The following is a 21,337-nucleotide window of genomic DNA, read 5'->3' on the forward strand; positions in this document are numbered from 1 at the left end:
GTCCTTCCATTATGTAGTTTTTCATGTCTTGGTGAATTCTTTGATTTCCAATGAAATTTTTGGTTAAATTCGTGATTTCGTTAGGTTCTAATTTGATGGGATAATACAAAGAGGGTCAATATGGGGAATTTGGTGATATTTTGAGACATGTCATGCCCAATCAATTGTATATATTTTTTTCTATGTGATTCACAAACTTGTAGATCTATTATAGCTACATCCACGGAATATTTGAACTAGATCGATCTACCCAAAGGGATCATTTCCTTTTGACTAAACCATGAAGCTTGATCCTAACAAAGTAAAGAGAATTGAACTTGTGACCTCTCAATAGCAAAACAATTGTATGTATTATTGCATATGTGAAAGCATTTGATGTTGCAAAAAGGGTCATGGGAATCAAACAAAAAAGAGCATCCAAGGAGAACAAATACATCATCACAACGACTAAAGGTTGTGGATTCATCTAAATTAAAGTTTGAAGGTATCTAGATAAAAAGGAAATAAAGTACAAATCATGCTAAGATCGAATGGTGTAGCACAATTTAGATTTTAGGTTGTACATTATTTTGTGGGCCTACAGTTGAAGTATTGAGAATTGCATCAATAAAATATAGATGTGCATAAGGTGACCCTCATTGTAACATTCTCTCCCATCCCCTTGTACTATTGTGAGTTGTGGAAAGTGTTATTGATGTCTCAACCCAATTATCAAAATCTTTCATAAAAGTGGAAACATAAAAATATATTTTTCTAATAACTCGTGAAATTAAAAGGTGTTGCCATCATGTTAGTTGTTATTGATGCCTCAACCTGATTATCAAAACCTTTAATAAAAATGGGGAAATACCTCTTTCTAAAAACATGTGAAATTAGAAATTGATGTTGCCATCATGTCTAGCACGGTAAGTGCCTTCCAACAATATATATTTTCCCAATCAATTGTATATATTTTTTTCTATGCGATTCACAAACTTGTAGATCTATTATAGCTACATCCACGGAATATTTGAACTAGATAGATCTACCCAAAGGGATCACTTCCTTTCGACTAAACCATGAAGCTTGATCCTAACAAAGTAAAGAGAATTGAACTTGTGACCTCTCAATAGAAAAACAATTGTATGTATTATTGCATATGTGAAAGCATTTGATGTTGCAAAAAGGGTCATGGGAATCAAACAAAAAAGAGCATCCAAGGAGAAAAAATACATCATCACAGCGACTAAAGGTTGTGGATTCATCTAAATTAAAGTTTGAAGATATCTAGATAAAAAGGAAATAAAGTACAAATCATGCTAAGATCGAATGGTGTAGCACAATTTAGATTTTAGGTTGTACATTATTTTGTGGGCCTACAGTTGAAGTATTGAGAATTGCATCAATAAAATATAGATATGCATAAGGTGACCCTCATTGTAACATTCTCTCCCATCCCCTTGTACTATTGAGAGTTGTGGAAAGTGTTATTGATGTCTCAACCCAATTATCAAAATCTTTCATAAAAGTGGAAACATAAAAATATATTTTTCTAATAACTCGTGAAATTAAAAGGTGTTGCCATCATGTTAGTTGTTATTGATGCCTCAACCTGATTATCAAAACCTTTAATAAAAATGGGTAAATACCTCTTTCTAAAAACATGTGAAATTAGAAATTGATGTTGCCATCATGTCTAGCACGGTAAGTGCCTTCCAACAATATATATTTTCCCAAATATGAATCCTGAATCAAAATTTATGCTCAAAATAATTTTGGTCCATTAATGACAGGCACATCGGACCCAAGATTCCGCTTGGTGCCCATTAATGACAGACACATCAGACCCAAGATTCCACTTGGTGCCCACATGGTGATCATGTGGCATCACGTTGGGTCGTTGCAGTGGTGCCACGTCAAGTGATAGAACTCCTCGCATTGGGGAATGACGGGTTAATTTACTCATGGGACAAGGCATATATTATATATGTATATATATACTAGACATGCAGGGTGGAATCGATCCGACTAGGTCCATATGGGACTGACCTCATTTTACTTTCCTCCTTTTACAACTATACGTCAAGTCCTTTGATGTCTGCAACGACCCGCAAGCTGGCGGCTTCTTACAGTGTGTTCCTCTCAAGTAGGGGTCCCAACCATATCTCGCTTTAACCACCTGCCCCAAAGGCCGACGGCCCGAGGTCAAGCGGCCCCACTCGGCCTTAAGCCATAGTGGGTAAGGGCCAGCTCCACATTTTGGTGCGGCCCTAAAAAAATCTCTCAGGCCCGATGATCCATAGTTTGTCAGGACCATTTCCACGTTATGGTTCGGCTTTAAAGATCTCTTGGGCCTGATACCCCAAGATCGGGCGTCCTCAAGTTACGTTACGTCGCGCCGACAGTTTTGAACTGCTAAACGAGTTGCATCAATGGCGTGTTTTAACCAGCATGTAGATCGAGTACCCACGCGACAACCATTTCGAATTATGTCAAAGGCCAAAAGGCCGATCCTCATCTTGATGGGTTGGTGTATATCGACCCATCCATAACAAAAGGCGCGAGGATTTGAAGGTCAAATACAATTCCACAACCTTGAATGATGGGTGATCCAAGACTTATGTGACTTTTGGTCATTACGTATTTAAGGAAAAATTTAAGCCAAATTCGTGGCTCTTACAATATGTTTATAACTCAATGATACGTAATTTGGACGGGCGGTAACATTAGCCTGATTAGCCCCAAACCTCAGTTCACCAAAATGTTTACATATATGGGTTTATAAAGCTCCAAAACTTACTCATGCATGAATATGTCAAAACTCATTCATGCATGAATTTGTCAAGACCCCATAATGGGCATAGCCCCAAATTATTCATATTATATATGTGTTTAATGAATGTTTATGAATCCACTCGATAATTACACATTATATAAGTGATTGCTTTCATTTGAACTATGGTATGAAAACCCAAAAAGTGGGTAGTGTCATCTCTTTCTTTTCATACGCAAAAAACGCTCGTTTATAGTATGTATCAGTGTATATATTCAATGAATTATAAGTATAGCTGGCTTTTATAGATTTACTAACCTATCGAGCAAAAATTGATCAATACATATTCTTTTGATAATAATATCATCAAACTGTCACAAGTGAGATAGTGACATCTATCCAAATAATCTAAGTATCAAAATGAGGAAACATAACCATATATATTAGCATAGTTCAAAAATGTAAAGTTAAAAACTGGAACTATGGGAGGAGAAAAGAACCCTTAGCTGATATTGTCTTTTCATCCAAATAAGTATAATGTATGATACCGTAATTATTAGCAATCCCAAGCTTTGAACTTGATTCTTCTCGCGAAATATGTGTCGGAGAGCAATTGCAGTGAAAGTACCTCGGAGAAATTTAATCTGGGAGATCCAAGCATAAATATGTGGAGGGGAGAAGTCCAAGTTTGACGATAGACAATTGATGGGAACTCGTGAGTCCCCATATACAAATAAAGTGTCGATGCACAACTGCCTGGAGATCCACAAAAGGCCCTAGAGTGCCAAATTTTTGGCCCTCATGTTGGTACCCGGTCCATCGTTCCAATGAAACTTGTAATGGCATACTTGGTCCACCCAAAGCCAAACACCGCAACCACATTTGGAATTCTCGGCGGCACCATCAAAGAAACTCACCATGAAATGTAGTACATTTGGAGCATTTCTATGGGATCGATCCTTTATTATGTGAATGGGAACTGTGACATCATTGTTAGGATATTCCGACACATAAGAAATAGTTAAGTATAACTTGGTCTAGTGTAGAGTTAGGTAAAATGTGTTTCTTTACTATGTACTTTTGTAACTTACAATCCGACGGTCACAATATGTAGTGATCCGATGGTTCATTCTCTCATCGGTATTACCGACACTTGATCTGTGGCTTAACACTCGATTGGTCCATGATCTCTATTTAAAGAGCATGGAGGGTCATTTGTAGGGTAACCGTTCATGAGAGAAGCTTATGTAAAATTTTCATTCCTTTATTTTAATAAATTGCCTAAAGTGGCCGCATTGGCTCAGGCTATGGACAGTTTCCCTCTTTGAGGGTTTTAACCATATCAACAATACTAGTGTATTGATCTGTGATCTGTTTGTGAGCGGTGTCCTTTGGTGTTCTGTCTGAGGAACTTACCCTGTAAATTCTTCCATGGTATCAGAGCTATTTGAGGGCCGCATCCGTTGGTGATCCAAATCTGAAGCCGGTAGAACTGCATCCGACTGCCGTTTCCTAGATCTACTGTTTCTGACTGCTTTCGGGCCGAGATGACTACTCTATTGTGTTAGGAGTATCTGTTCTAGTGAGGAAACCCTTTTGTTTCACGCGAAAAGGTTTCTGGTTGCCCTTGCTACGTCATTTTTAAGATCTGGAGGTATACAATGTTTATTTGTAGTTTCTAGTTATTTTCTCTCTGTTTATTTCGGTTTATTTAGCTCTTTGTTTTTTTTGATTACCGGATCTATACCTTTCATTTCTGCATATTCTCTTTTCCCCGTGACTCTGTGCGATCTGGGCAAATCAAAAACAGAGAGGAAGGATTTTTCTCATGCGTATGCTCTTTTCTGCCACGCCTTAGTGTGATCTCGGAAAATCAGAAACATTGAGGAAAATATTTAGTTTCTGGCTAAAGCTAACTTCAGGCCATAAGGTTTGTTTTTTTGTATGTTCGTGTTGGTTTTCGTGTTTTTTGTTTTGTAGGGAAAAAAGAGCTTTCTCAAGTAAGCACGCAACCCAAAGCTTTAGTCACTTAAAAAAAAAAAAAACCCTTCCTCTTTTCCAAAAATTACTAATCTTTTAATTTAGCACACTTGGTCCAAAGCTACTTTATGAGAATAGAGGTCTTGAGTTCAAATCCTTCTTGGTCCAAAGCTACTTTATTAGATTAAGTTTGGAAAGGGGGAAATTTTTTTTTAATATAACATTATCATTCATTTCCGCACATTCTCGCACTTCGTTGGCATCTTCAACAACTTTTCTTCAAAAAGCCATAATCTCTTCACCAGGAAGATGTTTTCAGAGCTGTTTTTTTTTAATTAGCCCAATTTTTCGAGATCTTTCCATTGGAACACTTAGTTTCAGCATCTATAGCTTCAGTTTCTGTTAAAATGGAAAGTCCATGCCAAGTTATTCTCGACAGCACCAACTACTTCCAATGGTGGTCCTACATTGTGGATACTTAGAAGTAAAAGTCTTTACAGAATAGCCTCAGGCCAAGAAATCAAACCGAAAGATGAAGATAAGGCAGCTAAATGGGAAAATAGACAAGATCAAGCACGTGGGTTGATAGGGATGTCTATTTCTCCAGATCTTAGATTCCATATTGCAGAACTTGATACTCCTGATGAAGCAATGAAACAGACCACTAAAGTTTTTGGAATTAAAAATGAACATAGAGCCCATCAACTCAAAAATGAGTTGCTTATGTTGGACCCCAATAATTTTTTTTCCATTGAAGATTTTTTTTCCAAGTTCAAGACCCTTAGACTTCTCTTGGAAGGTGTTAAGGTTAAGAAAAAAGATAGTAACCTTATCTATTCCATTCTTACTAAGTTGGGATTAGCCTACTCTGTGTTTGTTTCCACCTTCCATTCTACAAGAGAAGCCTTCATTTCTCAAGGACAAGCCTACAAGTCCCCTTCCTTTGATTCCTTTTGTGATTCTTTAATAAGAGAACAAGAAAAAATCTTACATCTTGGTCTTCTTAATCTTGGAAACTCTTCTAAGAAAGCCTTAGCTGCTCAGCAGCAACCAAATTCAAAGAATCCTAAGAAGTCACATCATAAAAGGAATGGTCCTAAACCAAACAAGGGTCCTAAGCAATTCCAGTCTCAAAATGAAAAATCATTTCAACAAAATGATAAGGCAATTAAAAACAAAGGGAAGAAGACTAATAGACATTGCCACTTTTGTAATCGAGATGGCCACTTAGAATCCAAATGCTTTAAGAAGATGGAAGCCTTGGAAGCAACAATGAAGCATAACATCCATTTGGAGAACTCTTCAACTTCAACTTCAACTTCATCTTCAGGAATAACACTTTCTGCATGTGGTTGTCAAGCATCTTGGTCTAGCTATGCACTAAATGTATCTTCTTCTTCTCATTCTCATGAGTGGCTCATTGATTCTGGAGCTTCTTATCACATGGCCAAAAACAAAGCCATGTTTTCTTCTCTAAATGATTGTAACACAAAAAACATATATGTTGGTGATGATAGATCTCTTAGTGTTGTAGGGATTGGAACTGTTCATATAGACAATGGTCAATTTAATGATGTATTATGTGTTCCAACCTTATCCTGCAACCTTCTATTTGTATATCAGATAACTCATTCAGGTGAAGGTAAAATCGTTGAATTTTCACCTCACGATGTTGTAATTAAGGACCTAAGAGATCCTAGACAGATTTTAGCTATTGGCATTGTTGATGATTCTACAAGGTTGTATAAGTTTAACAACTTTGGGTCATAAAATATTCCCTCAGTATTTGTTGCTCATAACAATGAAGTGAGCAAACTTTGGCATGAACGATTTGGTCACTTAAACTATTGCTCCCTTTAGAATCTATGTAAAGAAAATATGGTGACCTGTCTTCCAATGGTATCTTGCAGAGATGGTGTTTGTTCCGGATGTGTACTCGGAAAACACCATTGGGATAGTTTTGAAAAACGTGCCTCTTGGCACGCCTCAGCCCCTTTACAGTTTGTGCATAGTGATTTATGTGGTCCACTTCCAGTTGTTTCATTCTCTGGCTACAAGTATTTCTTAACTTTCATTAATGATTTCTCCAGACGCACTTGGGTATACTTCTTAAAACTCAAGAGTGAAGTATTTAACATGTTCTTGGCCTTTAAGGCCTTTGTTGAAAAACAATCTGGACATCGAATTCTTAAGCTAAGATCTGATAATGGCAGAGAATATGTTAGCAACAAATTCATCAACTTTTGCACTGAGAATGGAATTCAAATGCAACATACTATTCCATATACTCCACAACAAAATGGTGTAGCTAAAAGGAAGAATCGCACCTTAAAGGAAATGGCTAATTGTATGCTTCAATCTAAAGGACTTAGTCTTAATTTTTGGGCAGAAGCAATTAGCTGTGAAAATTGCATAATAAATCACACTCCTACTAAGGTTTTAGAGAATATCACTCCAGAAGAAGCATGGAGCTCAATTAAACTAGATGTAAGTCACTTTCGTGTTTTTGGAAGTGAAGCATGGGCCCATATTCCAGATGAGAAACATAAAGCTTTAGAACCTAAAAGTGAAAAATGTATTTTTTTTGAATATTCTGAAGATGTCAAAGGATATAGACTTATTCCACTTAAGTCCAAAAATGTTATCATTAGAAGACATGTAAAGTTTGCTGAAAATATATCGGCCTATGAGCCTAGTTCGGCGGATGTGCCACCTCTCTCTATCTATTCTACTTTTGAAAATATTTCTTCTCCAGATGATGAAAGCAAGGATGACAATCCTCCCCCACCTTCTCAGGATCCTCCTTCAGCTCCTCAGCTTCCAAAATGGGTCTGTGCTACTCAGGATGCAACAAGTGATCTTACCGGTGATCCTACAGATCAGCGACGTACACATTCTCAGTTCAATAGAGCCTCTTCTTTACTGGCTCAAACTTCAGCGAATTATGATCCTGACACCTTTGCAAAAGCTTCAGGGCATCCAGATTGGGACGTAGCTATGAATGAAGAATATTGTTCATTATTGGCAAATGATACATGGGATCTTGTTCCTCTACCAAAGGGACGAAAACTTGTTAGATGAAAATGGGTTTACAGAACCAAGTATGGACCAGATGGGACAGTTGATAAACATAAAGCTCATCTTGTTGCTAAGGGCTTTTCACAAGTTGAAGGCATTGACTATACTGAAACCTTCTCCCCTGTTGCCAAAATGAACTCTATCTGCCTTTTTCTTTCCCTTGCTTCCTCTTTCAAATGGGAAGTCCATCAGATGGATGTTAAATTTGCCTTCTTGCATGGGGACTTGCATGAAGAAATCTATATGGAACAACCTATTGGATTTATACAAACAGACTCTAGCCTTGTATGTCGGCTTAAGAAATCCCTTTATGGTCTCAAGCAAGCTCCTCGGGCTTGGTATGCCAAAATGGATAGCTTTCTTTTAGAATATGGCTTTTCCAGGTGTCATTCTGACAATATTGTCTACACCAAGAAAGTGGGCAAGTATCTTATCATTCTTGTTCTTTATGTTGATGATCTTATCCTCATTAGTAGTGATCCCAACATTATCGACCATGTGAAGTCCAGCCTTAAAAAGAAGTTTGAAATGACAGACTTAGGACACTTGCAGTATTTTCTTGGTCTTCAAGTCTTGCAATCCAAGGAAGGTATTTCCCTTTCCCAGTCCAAGTATGCCTGTGATCTTCTACGCCATTTTCACATGGAAGACTGTAAGCCAGCCCCTTCAACCTTTTAGTCTGGAGCCAAACTTTCAGTCACTTATACTTCCCGTGAAGTTGATGCTACCTTATACTGTCAACTTGTAGGAAAACTTTTGTATCTGACCCATACTCGTCCTGACCTTTCCTTTGTTGTTGGACTTATTGCTCGGTTTATGCGAAACCCACATGAAAGTCGTTAGAAAGCAACTAAAAGAATACTTTGTTATGTTCGAGGTACAATCTAGTTTGGGATTCATTACAATGCAGAAGCATCTCCTCTATTTGTTGGTTTCGCTGATTCCGATTGGGCTGGTGACCCTGATGATCAAAAGTCTATTGCAGGTTATGTCTACACTCTTGGTTCAGGACCTATTACATGGGCTTTCAAGAAACAAAGTTCCATTTCTCTTTCTTCAATAGAAGCAGAGTATCGTGGTGCTGTAGAAGCTAGTAAGGAAGCCCCGTCGCTTCGTCAGATCATGTCAGAGTTTGGCTTTCAGCAGCAACATCTGACTACACTTTGGTGTGATAATCAAAGTGCCATTCAACTATGCAAATATCCAGTCCAACATCAGTTCAGCAAACACTTTGAACTGCACATGCACTTCATCAGAAAGCTCATTCACGACCGTGTTCTTGAAGTGCAAAATTGTTCAACAGATGATCAAATTGCAGACATCTTTACAAAGGCACTCACAGAGGCGAATTTTACTAAAATTCGATTTATGGTTGGAGTTCAGGAAGTTGTCACTAAGAGGGGATAGGCTCTGGTGTCTCCTTCCTTCTCCTATTTTGTCATATTTGTACATCCTTCAATCCTATCCCAAGTTGTTCTTAAGGGGGGATGTTAGGATATTCCGACACATAGGAAATAGTTAAGTATAACTTGGTCTAGTGTAGAGTTAGGTAAAGTGTGTTTCTTTACTATGTACTTTTGTAACTTACAAACCGACGATCATAATATGTAATGATCCGACGGTTCATTCTCTCCTCAGTATTACCGACACTTGATCCATGGCTTAACACCCGATTGGTCCATGATGGTCCATGATCTATATTTAAAGAGCATGGAGGGTCATTTGTAGGGTAACCGTTCATGAGAGAAGCTTATGTAAATTTTTCATTCTTTTATTAATAAATTGCCTGAAGTGGCCACGTTGGCTCAGGTTGTGGACTGTTTCCCTCTTTGAGGGTTTTAACCACGTCAACAATACTGGTGTATTGATCTATGATATGTTTGTGAGTGGTGTCCTTTGGTGTTCTGTCTGAGGAACTTACCCTGTAAATTCCTACAATCATGCAATCTAAGAAGTACTTTGTAGATAATAAAATGTGTGTTATCCAGAATCCCCTAAAAATAATATGGTTTCTAGCACACCATATTTCGCAAATGGTGAGAAAAGGAACAACCTTTTCCTTTGAGCCCCACTGCAACCACCATAAATAAAAATCTACAATGTTTCCAAAATTCCTGCAAGGAAGGTTTAAAGCAGTGCATATGTCATTCCAAACACAGAATATGATTGAGCATTCGAACAACAAATGAGAGTTATTTTCAGTAGATGTCCTACATAGGGGGCATCTTTGAGGTCCATTAAATCCCCTCTTACGTAAATTCTACCATGTAAGGTTCTTATTTTTCCATGTCAGCGAGTTAAAAAGGATGATTTTAATAGGGATGTCAATTTTCCATACCAGAGAAAACTAGCAAGGTTGGTGTAGATCATGATGAGAAATAATGAAATACCTGTAATTTTCTGTCACATCGACCAAATTTGATCATAGGTTTCTCTCCCAGGTGAGAGAGTCCCCAGCATCGGATCTGCAAAGTCATGTGAGCCTAAGATTCAGGATATACTCCTCCCACTCAGTAGCTGATAAATAACAGTGAGTCCCAACATCTCTGCTTATTCCTAAATTAGAGAGCACCCGTTCCATCTGGCACTGGCCTGTTTGAACATGAAGATACCTCTTAGGTGAAGGCGTTGAATCAATTCTCCAGTCAATTTATGAGTAGCCTCCACTTTCTTGATGCTATAAATATCAAACAGAATATGATTCCCACTTCCAAAAGTCCAACATATTCTCTGTAGAAACATATCTCTCACCTTTTGGAAGCATCTCCATATATAGGAACCCGTGTTGCTTCCAATTAGTCCCAATCTGATCCAATCTTCTACCCTCCTGTTCTGTAAGTATTTTGTTGCAATGATATCTCTCCATATACCCTCTTTGAAGAACCCACACCGCATTGATTTAATGATGAGAGCATGCCCGAATACATTGATGTCTAAAATTCCCAAGCCACCATGATCCTTAGGAATAGTTATATTATCCCATTTGGTCAAGTGATATTTGTGGATGTCCTCCCTTCTAGACTAGATAAATTGTACCATAATTTGTTTGATATTGTTGATGATAGCCGCGGGAAGGATGCAGTGAAAATTTTAGGGGCTAATATTCGCAAGTGGGCTAATCTTCTTTATTTTTTCAATTTTTTTTTTGCCAATTTTGATTATTTTCTAAAAATGATTCGCCTAAATTTTATGGTATAAAATTATTTTACCTTAAGAATTGCCAAAATTTTATATAAAGGATATATAAAATTATTAGAAATTTTAATATTTTTACAAAAATATTGCTAAACATATTAGAGATTGTGTATTAAAAGTTAGGGAGACTAGCCAAAGTTTCTAAACTTTAAGATAAATTCTCATCCTTAAAAATTGTCGTGGAAAGATGTACAAGTGTGCCCAGTATACAACCAGTTGTTGTAATACAATTTGTACCAAAATGTAACTGCCCCCCGAAGACAAATATCTATGCACCCATCCACTTATCTGTCTCTTGTATTTTTCTATTACCCAAAGCCAATCTGAAACTTTATATTTGTTTGGCTTAATCGAGAATCCTAGGTATGTAATGCCTTCACATAATGGTTGTGTTTGGAAATTAAACATACTCCAAATCTCATTAATCTCCCCGATGTCTCCTGCTGAATATAATACAAACAAGTTTCCTTCATACCAGAAGTGTCCCAAAATGGCTGCAAAATGTTATGGAAGAACCTCCATTGAGGGTGGGAAATCATTCTAAAAGCTAATATGTCATCCACAAAGAAATTATGTGAGATCTTAATACCTGTTGCTAGTATTATTCCATTAAAATGACCTCCCGAAACTATCGACTTGATCTTAAGGCTAAGGAAGTCCATCATCAATATAATAAGGGTGAAAGCGAATAGCCCTGACGAAGTTCCCTGCCAACACTGAAGAACTTTTAGGGACCGCCATTGATCAATACCACAAAATGTGTCGATGTTACACATGCGATGATCCATTCTACAATAGTAATAGATAGGCCAATCTTAGTAAGAATAAGGTGTAGTAAGGTCCAGTGGACACTGTCATATGCTTTCCATAGATCCACTTTCATCACAATTGCCTTCATCTTTCTGGTATGAATTGAATGTATAACCTCCTGAGCGGTGGAAACAACATTATGTATCAGCATGTTATGAAGGAAACCTGCTTGTTCCCTTGATATGTGGATTGAGAGGGTTCCTTTGATGCGTTCACAATTATTTTGGAGATGAGCTTGTATGTGATGTTGCAAAGAGAAATGGGTTTGTAGTCAAGAAATGTAGAAGTGGCAGATGCTTTAGGAATTGGTGTTACAAAAGTGGATTTTATAGCTCCAGTAACATGCCCCAGAGACCATGATTCTTCCACCATGTTTAACAAGTCTACCCCAACCAAATCAAATAAATGAAGAAAGAATTCGACAGTCCACCCGTCCGAAGCCGGAATTTTATCCTTTGCAAAATATTTCAGTACTTGTAGAATTTCATCTAATGTGATCGGTCTGTATATTTCCTCGTTCATCTCCTCATTGAACATATGTGGGTAATCAATTAAAACCCAAATCTGATCCTCAATATAATTTCCAGGCTGCTTTTGAAAGAAAGTCTTGAAGTGGTATACAACTTCCCTTTGGATCTCCTAGGTTGTATATGCTACTGACCCATCCTGTCTCTGGATTTTCCATATAGTATTTTGATTTTTTCTCTTATTTGCATATCTATGAAAATACTTAGTCTTTTTGTCGCCTTCCCACAACCAAAGGGCTCTACTCTTTAGCCTCCAGCTCACTTCTCGTATGTGAAGGATCTATCGTTTCCTGCACTCCAGTGTTTTGAGTTTGTCCCAAATGTTTCCATATGAATTACCCCTCTCCAAATTGTAAACATTTCAAATTTATATTGTTATATCCTTCAATTCCAGAGACATTTCTCTTTTATTTTCTCTTTCCCACATCCTAATGCGGCTTTTTAATGCTTGTAGTAGACTTGACAGGTACTGCATTGGGGATTTTCCTTCCTCCTGGGTGTTTTCCCTCCAAAACGTGTTGACTAGAGAAATGAACTCCTTTTCCTCCAACTAGATTCTATTGAATTTGAATGGTATACCCATGCGAGGGTTCTCTAGCCTCCACTATAATACAATAGGCATGTGGTCATAGATCATAGATTTTACTACCCATGATCGCATACATCCTAGACTCTCCAAAAAGTTTTCGTGAACTAAGAACCAATACAGTCTTTTGCCAACGTGAGCACCATCCACCTAATCATGAATAAACACCAAACTAAGCATTATGTGAGTGTAAGGATGATGATAATAACCCAAGTGGAATTATTGGGCCTTAAAGAGGGCATGGCCCAACCAATTTACTCTTATAACATTTAAACCACTCACAAAACATTGTTCCAAATACAGTGAGTGCATGTACAGGACGCTCGAGCTTTCCGTCCATCGATTCATTCTTTGCTGAGGATGTCTAAGTGTCGTGAAGACCCAATCACTCCCTCAAGGTGATCACACCAGTATGAATAAATATGTTGGGGATCTGGGCATGCTAATGGAAGATTATTCATTGTTCGAAAACCATCAAGAGGGAGAAGTCTTGAGGATATGGTCCAACGTTTAGGTGGGGAGGTTTGGTCCCACAAGTCTCATGGTCCAATCTTGGACAAGACTAATGTATGCTGGAGAGCATGATTTCTTCAGTTGAAAAAAGAAATAAAAAAAATCAAGGAGTGTACACAAAGACTTACTAGTAAGTTGCATCGTTATTAGAGACTCACTTGAAGTAATATTAATTTTTTTAAGTATAACAGAATTTGAAATATTAAAAGAATCCAAAACTAGAAAATGCATGTTTCCTAAATTCCCCTGCTCTCCCCCCCATTACCAAGGCTTGCAAGCTATAAATGTGAGGAGAACCTTTGGAGATATAGAGCGGTCTATAACATACCTTCAAACCAAGTCAAACAACAAGATTTGGTGGTCTAAATCTAACAACAAGCTTCTTAGGACAAAACAAAATTCAATGATCTCATATTTGATAGTTAGGAAATTAATGAAACAAGTTTGAGAGGTTGTTCAGAAGGGAGATGATAATGAGTCTGGACATGTGTGATTTGAGGTCAAAAACATGACTCCCACTCATTACATAAAATAATTAAGGTTGGGTCACGATATTTATCAGGTTTGGCAAGACATCCAAATCAACCATTCGACAATTATTGAGATAAGGAGAGGGGCCTAGCCCCCAAACCAAGCTTCTTCACTGAAAGGTAACAAGAAATATGGCTGAAAGAAGGTGATCACCATAATAATATTGGTGAGTGGGTTGAATTTGGTTACGATTATTAGATAAAGAGAGAGAGAATGAGTCTAAATTCTTAATTTGTCTTCATCATACAATTAACCAGAGCAACCTAAAATCTTATGTCAATTATACATAGGCAAGAGTGTTATAAATTCATGACTGTGGTGGAAACATTTATAATCCAAACATTTAGTACAACCATACTTTTAGTTCCAGAATTCAACATGATGCAAGACATCCTGTAAATTATGAATAGGGCAATAAACCTCAAATTTCAAGCAATCAGACATTTAAGAAAATTTAGTCAATCATAAATATATTGGTGAACTTCACGAAGCATAATATAATGAAAAATATAGATCCATGAAACACATAATATAGTTGGCCAGTGATTTAGGTATGAATATAAAATGTTTATGCATAAATCAAAATAAGGCATGGATTATCATTGTCCATTTCAAGTTGTTGATAATACAAAACTTTCCATATATTCATAAAGATATATATAAATTGAACTCCAATATTAAATAATGACCTATGATTTACTAGGAAGGCAGTAACTACATGCCTCATGTGTTCATATGGATGATCAAAACAACAAGATAACTAGGAATATATAATAAATCATGCATTCTTTTACAAATAGCACAAAGTTTTACATCAATCCGTCAATATACCAGTACATTCATAGAGTGGATATGCATTAGTTCATATAGTTATCTGAGTGAATTTAATGGGAAACTGAAGGACAAAATTACATTTTCCTCCCAATCGTAGGCCAGTTACACTATATCTCTCTTGCAGTTGACCACCCCTGAGCCAGATCTAGGGTATAAGTCACTGCTTGCATAAGAGTAAATTCACGCCAATGAATTGTCCAAGCTTCCAAAAACTTCGAGACACGTGTCTTTGCCCAAATTTAAAGGAGAGTGTCACCCATATTTAGAGTAACAACAACTAGTGCTAGAAAGAGAGATGGAGCAAGCACATCTATATAAGAGATGGTATGTGCTTTCTTAGCAAGAGATGGTATGAGGGATCTTGATATCTTGGGTTAGTATAGACAGCCTCAGCAAGAATTGGTGTTTTTAGGAGGTTGTTGTTTGAACCATAATGGCCAAGGAAGGATCCAAGTGTTTTCCTATCACAAAGGATATATGGTGCAATAGAATGTTGACCAAAGTAAGCAAATGGTGCATGCATACTAGAAAAGTGAAATAAGAGTTGTTGCAAAAGGGAGCTATTGTGAGAGATATGATGCATGTGAGCCAATAGTGCAATTGCACTAAAGCTCTAAGAGAGCTCTATTGATTTAACCGACTGGGCAAGAACTAGCATGATAGAAAATATCTGGCTAGGGTGAAGAGAAATGATGCAGTTGACTAGTACCAACATAAGATGATATAAAGATAGTCTTAAATTGAAATTGAATGGATAAGAAATAATGCAAGTTCTTTAAATCTCTTAGAGATGAGTTGGTGCCAAATTGTTAGGTCCCTATATTACTAGTGTAGCCCCCTTATTGTTATTATTGTGCCCATGTAGCCCCCATATTGTTATTTTTGTACCCTGTAGAATCCAACTATTGTTATTTTATGCCCTTACATTATTATTTTTATGTAGGCTTTGATTATATTGTGACCCCTTAGACTCCTATAAATAAAAAGGATGTCTTTTCATTTGTATAATCCAAGAATTGTTCATTTATGTAATGTAAAGGAGGTTTCCCCGTTGAAGAGGATAATTTCTAAGTAGTTGATCTATGTTTTTGTGAGTTGGTTGCATAAAATTTGGTATCAGAGATTTGGATTCTAGGGTTTCACTGTTACAAACATGTCATCATGGCATTTTCACTATAACTTTTTTCTTCGAAGCTTCAAAAGCTGAAATTTTGACCACATGGAGCTGAAATCGTGGTGAAATTCGTGTACAAATTTTAGTCATTTGTTCCCTATATTTTCATAGATATGATATGGGTAAGTTAGGGTTTTTGCAGGTTCTATAATTCAGTCACAAGCAATTTTTCATGTAGCAATTTCAGGGTCGAAGGTTGAAATAGTGACACATGGCATCCTGTACAACTTAGCTCTACTGAGCCAGTGCATAAGAAGGTCATCAAGGGAGGTTTGGCATAACTCTTTCTTGAAGAATCCAATCTCAGTCTAACCTGTGGGGTTTGAATAAAGACTCATAGGGATACCACAAGAAGAAATTTTAGAACTTGGAGATCTGAAATTATAGAGTTACAACCATTTCAATATCGATCTCCTAAAAGCAAGAAAAAGGTGTGTATTTTATTTTTAAATTGCGTAACTTTTGTTTGAAAAATCAGTTTGAAGTGATTCCAAGGGCATATTGAAGCCTAGATATCAGTATTGGGTTCAAAAGTTTCTCCCAAAAAAGGAATTCGACATTCATTAAACCCTCATAAATCTCTACTATGATGCATGAAGAGGAAGAATTGCAGCATGATATATCAAAATTATGGGACCAAGTGCAACAAGTTTCACTCTCACAAAGAGAAACCAAAGATGAACTAAAAGGGGACATGGATGGTTTAAAAGAATAAATAAAAGGTAACATGGATGGTTTAAAAGGTGACATAGATGGTTTAAAATGTGACATGAATGGTGTAAAAGCATACATGGAAGGTTGAAGGAAGGTTTGAAAAAGTTGTTGCAAGAAAGGCTTCCCAGTGGTGACAAGGTAAATCATGAAAATCATCATGAGGACAAAAGGAATATGAATTATGATTTTAGAGACTTCAATGTGGGGTTTAAGAACCATCACATTCCAAAGATATATATGAGGAAGTTTTATGGCAAGGATCCGATAACATGGATACTACAGATGGAGCAATATTTTGATCTACATGATGTGCAACCCTTGCAAAAGGTATGTATTGCATCTTTATATTTAGAACCCAATCAATTTTTGTGGTATATATGGATCTGTTCTCATAAATCACTTGTCACCTAGTTAATTTTTATGGAGGAAATGATTGCACATTAGGAAGATACAAAGAGAAACACCTTCTTTAACCAATTGATAAATCTCAAACAAAAGGGTTCAATGGTGGAGCACATTGAAGACTTCCAAAAATTGAATATTATCGTAACTAATATTCGAGAAGAGCATAGGATTGATGTCTTCCTAATGACTTTAAAAGATAACATCCAACATGAAATTCGCCTTTGGGAACCTGATTCCTTAGAGAAGAAATTCAGGGTAGAAAGAAAAGTTGAAAGCAAAATTATGGCAACAACGAAGTCTACCACTCACAACTCTAAAGATGGAAGTGTTTGCTCCTAGTATTCCACAACCTACAAGGTTGAAACCACAAAAATTGGAGGAAAAAAGAGAAAAATGGCTTTGTTACTATTGTGATAACAAATACACTAAAGGTCATAAGTGTGTTGATAAGAAATTATTCTACATAGATTGTGAAGAGGGGGGAGAAAATGAACAAGAAACATCAAAAGAGGAGGATATACACTAGGAAACGACCCCAGAGAAAGAAGAAATGAATCTGATCATATGTTGTAATGAATTGGCAGGAATTACCACTCTTAAAACTCTCAATATAGAAGGATATATCAAGAAGAAAAAGGTAATAGTGTTGATTGATTCGGGTAGTACCCATAATTTTATTCATTGTAAGATAGCCAAGGAATCAAATTGCTTCATATATACAGCACCAGAGTGTCAAGTGATGGTTGAAAATGGAGGAACTATAATTTGCTCAGGAAAGTGCCATAATATAAAGTTAACCATGGGGGAATATGTATTGAATAGTCCAATGCTTTCTATTCCAATGGGTGGTGTTGATGTTATACTAGGATTCCATTGGTTACACTATTTGGGGATGATAGATTTCAATTTTCAGGAAATTTTCTTGAAATTTGTTTGGGAAGGAAGGGAAGTTGAATTAAGGGGTATCACAAGGAAACTAGAAAATATAATCAACTTTGACGGTGTGAAAATTCTTCTGAAGAAACAACAATGGGGTGTAATTGCACAATTATGCTCACTAGAGGTTCAAACATCGAAATCATCTATTTCTCCAAATCTTCAAAAAAGTCTTGGAAAATCATTCCAAAGTGTTTGAGACACACAAAGGCCTCCCACCTATTTGTTAGTATGATCATGTTATTCATTTGATTCCAGGAAGTGTTCCTCCAAACATCAGGCCTTACAAATATCCTTATGCCCAAAAGAGTGAAATGGAACGCATGGTTGTAGAAATGCTAGAGGTTGGTATAATTCAACCTAGTCAAAGTTCTTTCTTTGCTCCAGTAGTATTGGTGCACAACAAGGATGGATCATGGCATATGTGTTTGGATTATGGGGAGCTCAACAAGATCACTATCAAAGATAAATTTCCCATTCCTATCATTGATGAATTGTTGGATGAATTACATGGAGCAATTTACTTCACCAAGCTGGATCTTCATTCAGGATATCATCAAATTAGAATGAAGATTGAAGACATTCTTAAAACAACTTTCAGAACTCATGAGGGTCATTACGAATTTTTGGTCATGCATTTTGGCCTTACTAATGCACCTTCCAGATTTCAAGGTTTGATGAATTCCATTTTCAAACCCTTTCTTAGAAATTTTGTGTTAGTATTTTTTGATGATATACTAATCTACAACAATTCTTGGAAGGATCATGTTCAACATTTTGATATGGTGCTCAAACTATTGGAGGAGAAACAATTATATGCAAAATCTCCAAATGTTTCTTTGGAGTATAGGAGGTGGAATATTTGAGTCATATTGTATCTAATGAGGGTGTTAAGGTAGACCCTAAAAAAAAGAAAGTCATTAAGTAATGGAACATCCCCACAACCAAAAAGCATCTTCAAGGATTTCTTAGATGGGGTATTATCACAAGTTTGTTAAGAATTATGGGAGAATGCGGCACCTCTAACATCATTACTGAAGAAAGATGCATTTGGTTGGACTCCAGAAGAAAATAAGGCCTTTAAACGTCTTAAAGAGGAAATGTGCCAAGCACCGGTCTTAGCTACGCCAAACTTCACAAAAACCTTTATTGTGGAATGTGATTCCTCAAGAAATGGAATTGGTGTTGTTTTAATGCAAGAAGGAAGACCCATTTCTTTTGAAAGTCGTTCAATCAAAGGAAAGTATTTACACAAACCTATTTATGAGAAGTAAATGTTGGAAATACTACATGCACTAAAGAAATGGCGACCTTACCTAATGGGAATACACTTCAAGGTAAAAACAAATCATGATAGTCTTAAATACTTTTTGGAAAAAATATTATCTTCAGAGGAGCAACAAAAATGGGTGAAAAATATGTTGGGTTATGACTTTGAAATCATCTACAAAAAAGGGAAGCAAAATGTTGTTGCGAATGCACTCTCAAGAAAGGATGAGTATGTGGAAGCATTGCTTTGTGCCATTTTTATTATCCAGCCTGAGTGGATAACTGAGGCAAGGGATGAATGGAAGAATGATGAAGAGGTGTGAACATTCATTCAAAAGTTGCAGCAAGATCCTAGAACACCTGATACATTTAGTTGGAAAAATGATTTACTACAGTACAAAGATCACTTATATCTTTGTAAGAATTCCCAACCCAAACAAAATATTCTTTTGGAATTGCACTCATTTTCCTTAGCAGGGCACTCAGGAATTTTAAAAACTTACCATATGGTCAAGAAGGAATGATTTTAGGATGGACTTAATCCTGGTATTCAAAATTTTTTGGCAGAATGTTTTGTTTTCCAACAAAATAAAGTTGAGGCAATTAAGACCCAAGGTCTGCTACAACCTTTATCCATCCAAGTCAACGTTGGGAGGATATATCAATGAATTTTATCATAGGTTTACTCAAGTCTGAAGGAACAAGTGTCATCATGGTGGTAGTTGATAGACTTACCAATTATGCACACTTGTACACATTATCTCATCCTTTTAAAGCCAGTACAGTTGCTACTTCATTTATGGAAACAATTCAAAATCTTCATGGAAACCCAAAGATTATATTAAGTGATAGAGATCCCATTTTCACTGAAAATTTTTGGATAAAAATATTTTCTTGTCTTGGTACTCAATTCGATTATAACTCATCTTATCATCCTCAATCTCATGGGAAAACTAAGATAATGAACAAATGTTTGGAAGGATACCTTCATTTCTTTATATATGATAAACAAACATAATGAGTCAAGTGGTTATCTCTAGTTGAATTGTGGTATAATACTTCCTTCCATACTGCAACAAATATGACTCCATTTATGGCACTTTATGGATATCATACACCATCCATCACATCATCTTTAAGAGAAAATTCTAAGGTTCAAGAAGTGCAAGATCACATCGAGCATCAAAAAAACATTTTCCAACTCTTAAATGATAACCTCACTCTGGCACAAAATCAAATGAGACAATAAGAAAATCAACATTGCAATGAAACAATTTTTTATGTAGGTGACTGAGTATTCTTATGGCTACAACCATAAAAACAAATGTCTCTCAATCAAGCTAAGAATGATAATAAATTATCACCAAAGTACTACGATCCTTACAAGGTGTTGCAAAAGATTGGTACTATGGCATACAAATTGGATCTACCTGTATCTTCCTTAGTACACCCAGTTTTCCACGTTTCATCCTTAAAGAAGGTTATCAGTCACAAAATTCCAGTTCAAACAGTGTTGCCATAACTTGATGAAGAAGGAAAAAATAATATTTGGGCTTGAAGAAGTCACAAAAACAAGAACCCGACATCTATAGAATCGATCAATTTCAAAGTATCTCATTAAGTGGAAGAACTTACCCACTGAATATTCCACATGGGAGGATGAGAATTTTATACGAAGCATCCAGAACTACTGAAGCATTGAGGACAACACTTTTTTTGAAGGAGAGGGGCATGTTAGGTCCCTATAATACTAGTGTAACCCCTTTATTTTTATTGTTAGTGTAGCCTCCTTATTTTTATTGTTAGTGTAGCCCCCTTATTATTATTGTTGTGCCCATGTAGCTCCCATATTGATATTGGTGTGCCCCATAGAAACCCACTATTGTTATTGTTGTGCCCTTACATTATTATTGTTATGTAGGATCTGATTATATTGTGACTCCTTAGACTTATATATACACAAAGGTGGTCTCATCATTAGTATCATCAAATAAATGTTCATTTATGTAATGTAAAGGAGGTTTCCCCCTCGA

Source organism: Pinus tabuliformis, chromosome X (assembly GCF_031772625.1).
Source record: "Pinus tabuliformis cultivar Carrire ecotype Pingquan chromosome X, CPIR1, whole genome shotgun sequence".
Lineage (NCBI taxonomy): Eukaryota > Viridiplantae > Streptophyta > Pinopsida > Pinales > Pinaceae > Pinus > Pinus tabuliformis.